At 37.5% G+C, this 10,511-nt stretch overlaps 1 long non-coding RNA gene across 6 annotated transcripts; it reads right to left on the reverse strand.

The window, feature by feature from the left end:
• LOC110436145 lies at positions 2,789–7,526 on the reverse strand. Of its 6 annotated transcripts, none has more exons than XR_002453851.1 (5): positions 7,253–7,526; positions 7,054–7,115; positions 5,944–6,145; positions 5,302–5,376; positions 2,789–5,119 (listed from the first exon to the last, which is right to left on the reverse strand). It is a non-coding gene; the product is annotated as an uncharacterized LOC110436145 (long non-coding RNA). The 6 variants fall into 6 exon arrangements; XR_002453850.1 differs by having other exon boundaries at positions 7,054–7,119; XR_002453847.1 differs by lacking the exon at positions 7,054–7,115.

Consider the following 10,511-nt stretch of genomic DNA (forward strand, 5'->3'; position numbering starts at 1 on the left):
TCTAGATAACCAAACACATCCTAGGGCTAGCCAAGCTAACATAGTACAGACAACAAAACAAATCAAGATTGACTTGGTGAGAGCAAACTAAGACTGACCAAGCTAAGATTCTAGCCAAGCTATAAGCCAGCAAACCAAACACACACATAAGTGTGAGCGGCCAACCAAATGAACGTAGTTAGGCTGTGCTCAACCAAGTGTCCAAACAAGTTGCACATGTATCACCATAGCCTGACCAATAAGAGCCTGCATATCCTTATAGCAAACCGGTTGTGTTCCATTGTCCCATGCCTCCTTTTGTACCATACTTCAATCGCGATTCACCTGTCAAAAAAATAATAGCCCAAACCAAACACAGCCTATTTGAATGTTCCATTGTTCCATGCCTCCTTTCGTACCTTACTTCAGTGTTTAATTCACCTGTCAAAAAATAATAGCCTACAATGTCCCATGAATGCTAAGATCCTCTTCATCAAAACTTAGGCCTTGTTTAGTTTTCACCCCAAAAACCAAAAACTTTTCAAAATTTTCCGTCACATCGAATCTTGTGGCACATGCATGAAGCACTAAATATAGATGAAAATAAAAAAAAATTGCACAGTTTGCCTATAAATCGCGAGACGAATCTTTTAAGCCTAGTTACTCCATAATTGAACAATATTTGTCAAATAAAAACGAAAGTGCTACAATGTTAAAATTCAAAAAAAATAAATAAAAAGTAAGTTAATTATCAACGTGTTATTACACTTGGTTGTGTTTTATTTTTAAAGAACATGTCATATTGAAACTTGAACTTGCGTCTTTTAACATCTATCTTTTTGGCTTAATTACCAGGGATGAAAACGGATCGGATCGGTGTGGATAATGCCTTTTCCATATCCTAATCCGCTTTTCTTTGTCGGATTCGGTGCGGAGCGGATAATACACGGATGCGGATATGGATACGGTTTTTTTCGGTAGTCGGAATTGGTACGGATATGGAGCGGAAACGGATCGGAGACGGATTTTAGTAGTCGAGTAACATGTGCATACATAGAGAATTATATGCTTGTCAAGAATTTATTTAGTACAGAACAAGAATAGACAATAGATAATAATCTTGCATTGCATTCCATATTGCTGCTCTCACACTAATAGTTAACACTTAACATGGTATCTTCAATAAAAATAATAAGTTATTAGCCAATAAATAATAGCATCTAGCAAATTTCTTAATTTAAAAATTAGAACATTAAACAACCACATCATAAAATAAAATTCCTTAGCTAACAAACTTTTTAAAATCCTAAATTCTTTAGTCTTGGAAGAGAAACCTTCGGATATCCTATTTTAAATATTGGATAATCCACATAAAATATGCGGATAATCCATATCCGCTGGATTGTACCTATTCCATATCCTACCCCGTATCTGCAGACAATCGGATTCGGATTATCCGTATCCGCACGGATGTTAAAAGTTCTTCTCCATATCCTCAAAATTCGGATTCGAATCGGATCGGTTCGGAAAATTATCCACACCACTTTCACCCCTATTAATTACAACAAAATTAGCCTTTGAAGCAAGCGTAGAAGTTATGATCCTATTTGGACTGCCGTAACTTGGAAGCTTTCTAAAAAAGCTCGAGAAACTACTTAAGAGAGCTTCTCTACTTTTAATATAAAGTGCAGCTTTTGGAACTCGTATCAACTTGAAGAAGCAACCTGTTTGGAGGAGCTTGTGGCTTTTCATGCTCTCTGGGAAAGCAAAAGCTCCCAAAACACTACCTATATTTAATCCATTTGATTTGGAACTTCTTAGGCCTTGTTTAAATCTAAAAAGTTTTTAAATTTTAACATTGTAGCACTTTCGTTTTTATTTTATAAACATTGTCCAATTATAGAGTTACTAGGTTTGAAAGATTTGTCTCGCGATTTACAGGCTGTACAACTAGTTTTGTTTTCATCTATATTTAATACTCCATGCATGTTCCACAAGATTCGATGTGATCAGAAATTTTAAAAAAAAAATTATTTTTTAGGTGCACTAAACAAGGACTTAAACCGTTTCCTTATCTTATAAGTCATACTTTTCTACCAGCCAGCAATATTTTTCTTTTACAATAAATCAACAAACAGTATTTCAGTCATGTCTTTTCAAACAAGCGAACAAAGATAAAGTGAACGTGGCAAGAATAAAGTTTCATTAAAGTAAGAAAGGTGAAAGGGAAGATACAACAAAAGATGTATAGATGAATCCCCAATTCCCAATGCGCCCTCTGCCTCGTAATTTGATCTTGGCCTGGTTTAGTTGCGAAAAATTTTGCAAAATCGACACCGTAGCACTTTCGTTTGTATTTGATAAATATTGTCCAATCATAGACTAACTAGGCTCAAAAGATTCGTTTCATCGATTTCGACCAAACTGTACAATTAGTTTTTATTTTCGTCTATATTTAATACTTCATGCATGCGTTTAAAGATTCGATGTGACGGGGAATGTGAAAAATTTTGCAAAATTTTCTAGGAACTAAACAAGGCCCTTGTGGACAAGTTTGGCACATTCATTTACCCTGGCATATCCTGCACATGCAACATTGAGAAAAGTTTGAACGAGCATGCAGGCTTAGGGTCACAATGAGACATTAACATTATTTTTTTTTTTGTTTCTAGGATACTAATGATCAAGGTTTCACGAGGTGGATGGCTGCTCACTCCATTGCATATGGAGGGTTTCCATCAACATTGCAGTGCAATCAAACATCACAAAACCAGGGATGTCCATCCATCGATCCAAACACACCATAATCTACCAAACTAGCCATTCGACCACAGTAAGTGATAAAAACATAGTCCACATATTCTACCACATCCATAGCCATTCAGTCACAGTTAGTGATAAAACATAGGCCACATTCTACCACATCCATAGCCATTCAGTCACATAAGTGATGAAACATAGCCCACATATTCTATCACATCCATACTTCTAAAGCTCTAGTATATAAATTGAATGTATGATGGTCCTTTATGAGCATCTGTCTCAAAATAATGCTCACCTAAATTCCATCAACTTTACTGTATGTCCATATTTACAGTAGGGTGCCTCATGCAGCCTACCAAGAATTAGGACAAAATCTACTAAGAATTAGGACACTGTAATAGATCTCACTACAACATCACATCATTTTAATCAGAAGATCATGTTTAGTTTTTTTATGTAACAAGTCATGAAAAAAGCTTCTTCATTCTGACTTGATGGGACCAAAAGATCAAAACTAGGGTAAAAATACATATAGATTCCATCAGTTTGTTAGAGCAACTCCAAGAGCTTGGCTAAAATTAGTAGCCAAATTCCATTGTTTAGCTATTTTCAAAAATAGAAAACTTCTTAAAAAAAGAAGAAGTCCACAACAGCCTTGCTATTTTACAATCAGATAGCCATTAGCCAGTGTTAGTGGTTGGCTATATATGGCCACCGAAAATCAAGGGATAGCCAACTTTCTATTTTACAAAACCAGATAGCACATCTGTTGGAGCCTACTTTTTGCTATGCAAATTCTAAAATAGCCTCCACAACAAGAATAGCCAAGCTCTTGGAGTTGCTCTTATCTGTCCATATGCACATCAACATGTATTTCATGCAGTGCACCAAGAACCATGGCAATCTGCTTGCCATTTTTATGCAGTATCTACATTAGCAACCAAACTAGCCACTGTGGATGATAAATCACACAACCCTCACCCACGTGTTCTATCATATCCATCTAGTAGCGCAATTGAAATTCATGGGGAATCATGTATGTGTGATGGTCCTTTGTGAGCACCTATGACTAACATAGTGCTCACCTAAATTTCATCAACTCTATTGTCTGTCCATATTTACAGCAGGAACACAACTGATGTGACCTACCAAGAATAAGGACAATGTTATTTAAATCTGAATGAATTGCAATGCGATATGAATAAAGACAATATTTACTTTGCAGATCATATTTCTTTCTACCATACCAGTAGCATGAGTTTGGAAGTGATATAAAGTTGTTATAGATGATGGTCAAGAATGAAGAAACAAATCCTGCTAGGTTCTTACCAATATCCTGGACTGTGAGTGAGTACGTGGTGGCCCCTTAATGAACACTTATGACTGAATACTCACCAAAATACCATCAGTAGTATTCTTTGTCCATATTTAAGAAAAACTCAACTCATGCAGTCTACCAAGAATTAGGAGATTGCAAATTAAGAACACAAAGATGTGCATATTTACAACATACAAGCTATAATTGCAGAACATGATTTTTTTTCTCAAATCTCAAACACACAAAAATCACATATCAAAAAAAAAACTGCAGGGGAAAGACTGGCCCTGCAGCATTGCATTAACAAACTTGCACGCAGGCCGAGAAATACCCCAAACCTTGCAAAACACATACACCACAAAGCCCCAAGTGAGGAGCACCTTTCTAACAAAAGAACTTGACCATGCATACAGCCTACCCAGACTTAGTCTTTTTGATAAATTCTAGGTCAGTAAAAACAATTTAGTCTATTTGTTTATGCACGTTAGTAAAAAAATCAGGTTTATTTAATAAACCCAACATTATCCATTAACTATGAACAAAAAAATATATACACAGTTGCTAAATCAAAAGTAATCATAGATTACATGGTGCAGTATGAGCTTACTGTGCAACTGTAAATGGAATACATACATGACAAGGAAGAGACGTTTGAGCTTTTAACTACTTGCAGATTGCCTTCTTTCTTGCATATGAAAATTATTTCTTGATTGCTTTTGTATCTCTTTTGTACTTGAAGCACATGTTCTTGAGTCTTGACGCCTTCAATTGTCTCTTAACTGGTGTGACCCAGTAATCTCTTGATTTCTCCTTAAAACAGGGCCTTCAGTTTTTCTTCTGCTTTTGATTGTATGTTTTTTTATTTTGATGATCACCCCATACTCCTGGTTCATTGGGTTAAACTGGTTCCACACAAAACTTCTTCCTGCCTGAAATTTCGCCACCCTTCCATGAACTCAGGTTGCAGAGCTTACTTTTAGTTTCCTTGGCTCTTCTCTAAATCTTCTGCACACTGTTTCCACTAAACTCTGCCTTACTTTCATCCTCTTCCAGTTTAGCCTACCATTATGAGGGGCATCAAAGAGGCAAAAGATCAGTTAGATGCACAAGCTGGATTACACATTTGTGGGTTATGAAATCCACAATGTTTCTTAATGCAATGATACACAACTCTCCTGTGTGGTTGAGAAAAAAAATGAAATCTATAATGGTCCAACCATGTGTCAGTACTCACTAAGTACCTTTAGTACATTGTTTTCAGCAGCCAAAGTGGATATAGAATTTCTTGAATCCTCCTCAGCCATTCTCTGTTAGTTCTGGTTTGAACACAAAAGGGAATGATATCAGTAGCAACACAAATACAGAGACAATGCATCCCTTATCAATTTTTTATATGCATTTACCACCGAGTTAAAATGCCTCCACAACAAGTGATGGATTTAGCAAAAGGGAAAGTAATAATCCATATGCAGCACAATGCTACTTGAGATGGAAAGCAAAGCACAGTTTGAGTGATGCCATCAAATATAAACTCTACCCTTTGAAAAGAACTGTAGGCCATGCTGCAAAACATACCAACTCAATTGATGCAACTGTAAAGCCAATTTAGGTGAGCAAAACAACCAGCACTTAAGATTCTTGATAAATTGACTATTTCATTGTAGAAGTGTATGCTGAGGTAAAATAAGACATGATGAAAGCAACAATCAAATGACAAAAAACAACAAGGAGATGTAGTGAGCATACAAAAGGTGACAATTTCTAACCAAGTGGGCAATGTGGGGCTAATTTCCAAAAGGCACTAAATCAGTAATTTCTTAGTGGTGATGGAGGTATGGTGGATTTGGAAACATAGAGTGCTTGTGTCTTTGAAGGGATCTCACCTAATGTTAATGCTCTTGTGCAAGAAATTAGGTATGAAGCAAAATTGTGGTGTATCTGTAGTGTGGCATTTAGGTTGCTGGTCCAAGCTCCTTGTTTCCCAGCTAGACACTTATGTAAAAGCATGCTCTACTGAGCTTGTATGAGTCTTCTTAGACTCCTCCTATCTTCCTCTCAGTCTCAGTATAATGATACACAGCTGTCCTGCACATTCGAGAAAAAATGTAATGCCAAATAAAGAGTTTGATCAGTTATACATCCATAGAATCTTAAGGCAGCTTGAAGTTACGCTACCACATCAAAATAAATATGAAGCATGTTCATTCTTATAGAAGCAAAAGTAGGCTCAGGAAGGGTAGGTGCCACTGATCATGGAAATCAGAATGAAGAAATTCTCATACATGAGAGAAATGTATAACTAAACTCTGTTATGACAAGATCCCAAAACGAATATAGTAACTAAAACCCTCAAAGAGAAGGGCGGGTTAGCACTGCCATACTAGAATTTTCCAACAAAAATTACTACCCCCGTTCAACAAAGAGTGACATTCTAGCTGTCCTAAGTCAAATTATCTTATGTTAGACCAATTTTTAGAGAACATTATTAGCATTTATAACACTATATAGATATAGTATGAAAAAAAAATATTTTATGATGAATCTGATACTGCTTATTTGATATCATAAATATTGCTAGTTCTTTTATATAAACTTAGTCAAACTTAAGATTGCTTCACTTAGAACAAAGTTAAAATGACAGTCTTTGAGGGGCAGAGGTAGTAAGTAATAGAAGACTAGACAATGCCCTGGAGAGCAAGTCTATCCCACATTATCTAAAAGATATGAGGCGCATCATGTATTATAGAATGAGAAGCATGCTCCACCCATACCAACGAACTTAATGCCAAAACTGATATTGGCAATGCTTAATCCAACACAAATACCGCTTGACTAGACACTTCGCTCTAAAAAAAAGTTTGATTTAAGCCAACGATACAGATCTAAATGATGGGACAATCAATGGTACCGCAATACATCTACAAGCCAAAAAGGGCACAGTTCTACCACTACAAGAAACTGAATCGCACTACAAGAACAAGCAAGTCGAGTACCACAAGACTCTCCTTGCCTGCAAGCTCCAGCTCTTTGTCCCCAATAAGTTCTCCACACAGATCTGGCTAGAAATTAAAAAAACAGGAAAAAAAAAAAGTAAATACTAGACAGCATCAGCGGCGGCGCCGCGGCGGCGGAGAGCCAACCTTCGCCCAATCCTATCCTCAGGAGGAGAACCTCGAGACTGAGACCTCTTACCCCTAGATTCGGTCCTTGCGCTCGCGACGGCTTCTTCGCTGCAGTTCCAGCAGGATGCGAGCGCGCGCGAATGCAAGATCCTTGGCCTGCGCGTGCGGTGCGTCTGCCGCATCATCTTGAAGACGCGGTCGTACTCGTACGCGCGGAGTCGCTCGGGCAGGTAGACTATCTGTGTCACGCAGTGGCCGCCATGGATTGGAATGGGAGCAGAGAGAGAGAGAGACGGCGCTTTTGGGGTTTTGGGTTTATAATAGATCTCCCTCGGACGGCGCCCTCGACCAAGGCCACCTTAACCCTAGCGTCCCTTTTAAACCTAGCGATGACTATCATTTTTTTTTCTTGAGTCCCAAAAATTTTAGATCCAACATGGAATCGAGATTAATGGTTTTGAAATAAGGAGCCGAGACGAAGTTCAAAGTCATTAGAAATCAATTTTTTTGGTTAAAAAACAGTTTAATCGTCAAAATATTTTTGAAACTATTTTTTTATTTAGCCATAGCTAGAGTTGGATGACGAACTAACTACAAGTAACTTTCCCTTTTAAAAAAAAAACCACTAATGTCGAATTCACTTCAATCCATGTGTGTCGGTATGGATTGAGGTGGAACTTAGTTCAAATTTCACTCCAATCCATCTCAATACATGTGGATTGATGTGAATCTGACTACATCCAAACAAGGCCTAAGAGCATCTTCAAGAGTTCCCTAAACCACATTGCTATCCTTCAGTTTTTTTGGAAAACATAAAAATTTGGCCTCCAATGGTTTGAGAAAGTGACTTGCCAAATCTCTGAGCTTGGGAAAACTCCAGTCCGCGCGCGGAAAGATACGTCCGCGTACTCGCACTCCGCGCGGCCTCCGACTCCGTCTCGCGCGCCTCCGACTCCTTTCACGCGCTGCCGCTGAATCTTCATCACAATCCACGCGCCAATTTGTTTCCCCGGTCTATTCTCCGAGTCGCAGCGCCCCCTCATCCCCCCTTCGCGCACCGTCCTCCATCCCGCGAGGCTTCGGTGTTGGTTCTCCTCAAGAATGCCGGGGGCTTAAGGCTGAGAGCATCTGAGGTACGGTACTATGCTGAATTCATCTAATACTAAAAGTAGTATTCCATCTATTTTAAATTATAAAATATTTGATTTTTTTAATATAAAGTTTGATCTCTCGTCTTATTTAAAATTTTATAGAAAATATTACTTATTGTGGCATGTTTTGTTAATAAAAAATCTTAAATAACTTAAATTTGACTATATTTGTATAATTTTTTTAATAAAACAATTGGTCAAACTTGGAGTAAAAAAAAGGAAAAGTTCATATTATTAGTTTAGTCTATGTCCAAAAAACCCCTAAACTAATATTTGATTCAATTTACTCCCTTTGTCCTAAAAAATATACAATTTTAATTTTTTGAAAAGTCAAATAATTTTAAATTTAATGAAACTTATAAAAGAGCTATTAACATTTATACTTCCTCCATCCCAAATTCTAAGTCTCTCCAAGAATCTTAAAGAGTCAAAGTATCTCGAGTTTGACCAAATTTATATGGTAAGATAATAATATTTCTAATACTAACTAAGTATCATTAGGTTCTTTATTAGTTATATTTTCATAATATATAAGATTCTTGGAATGACTTATGATTTAGGATGGAGAGAGTAATACCAAATAAGTATCATTATATGGATCATAGGATACATTTTCATAGAAAACTTATTGAAAGACATAAATATTGATATTTCATCATTGTCGTCACGCAGCAGATCGGATCCCTCCTACGTCATCGCCGCCGGGCTCATACCCTCACACAGCAATGTTCCCAATGGTTCTATCTGATGTCCATCTAGCATACTGGAGTATGTATAAGTATTTTGATGTATTCTAAGTATTCTTCTAGAAAACTCGTACAGGATGCATTTGGTTGACAAACTAATTAAAATCCAGCACCTACTTATGTTCCATTGTTGTCTTGTAAACCTGTTGACGGGAGTCCGTTGATGAAACAAATGGTAGCCTCTTGTTCATACATTATCTTACAGAGAGGAAATGGTTGCATTAGTCCGCCCATAAAATCCTCTATTCAGTACGTGCATCTAAAAGTAGTACCGAGAAATAAGGAAGTCTTGTCTCTGTTAAAATCATAGAAAGCATGTAATTTATTTATTTATTATTTGCATCTCTTAAGAGCAGCCCTTTGAGCTGTGGCAGTGCAATCGATTCCAATTTCCATTGCCTCAGTGCCTGTGACGATTGTGTTAGCAATAGCAATAACAGGCAAGGATCTAACAATGTCCATATTAATGTTTTCAAATGTTGATGTCAGTGCTTAGAAGTTAATAGTGCTTAGAAGTTTCCTTTTTCTTTTTCTTTGAAAGCTGAACTGAAGATTTGCAAGTTGAAAGTGAATGCCCAGCAAGTAACGATAATTAATGGTAGGGTTGAATTTGTGATCAACTAGCAGCAGCAAGTGAAGTGGAGATGACAAAAGTGATCAAATGAACAATGCTGAACTCTGAATACTGAACTGTAAACATTCAACTCTGAAGTCCAGAGCTCATCTGTAAAAGGAGAACACACTTGGATTCCTAGCAGACATTTTCCTCTTTGCAGATAATGAACATGGACAACAACAGAGAACACACTCAGAATGAAAGGCCGCAGGCCCACACAGGCACACACACAAGTCTCCTCGCCAAACATGCTGGAGCCTTTAAGCCTTTTATTATTACTGGTTTCATCCGGAGCAACCATAGAATTGCTCAGCCACACCAGACGCATTTGATTTCTGAGCCGTAGGAGGCCAGGCTGATGAACCAGGCTATGGTCAGCCACGGCCAGGTTCAGATGGCATGAATGTCATATTTGATGGAGATTCATTGCGTTTTTTAGGAGCCAAGAGAGAGAAGAAAATTTGCATGCCACAAGCTTGGCTGAAAACTGAGCCAAGTGAATCAAACAAGAGGAGTTGTAGCTGGAGAGCCTGGCCGGAGGATTTTGGCTCATATCAAATGCGTTCACTGCACTTTCTCTAGCTCTTAGTTCATTAATTGTTAAAGATGAATCTGAGAGCTAGAGAAAGTACGGTGAACTAGTACCATGTGGCACTTTTAAAAGATGAATCTGAGAGCTAGAGAAACTACAGTGAACTAGAGCAGATACATGGTATTAGATTAATTATTGTTAGGGATTATTTTTTTACCAAAATCTCTATTCCTATGGAATATATAAACAGTCTCCTCGAATTACTCTTATGGATGAGAAAAGTT

This window comes from Sorghum bicolor, chromosome 6 (assembly GCF_000003195.3).
Source record: "Sorghum bicolor cultivar BTx623 chromosome 6, Sorghum_bicolor_NCBIv3, whole genome shotgun sequence".
NCBI classification, from domain to species: domain Eukaryota; kingdom Viridiplantae; phylum Streptophyta; class Magnoliopsida; order Poales; family Poaceae; genus Sorghum; species Sorghum bicolor.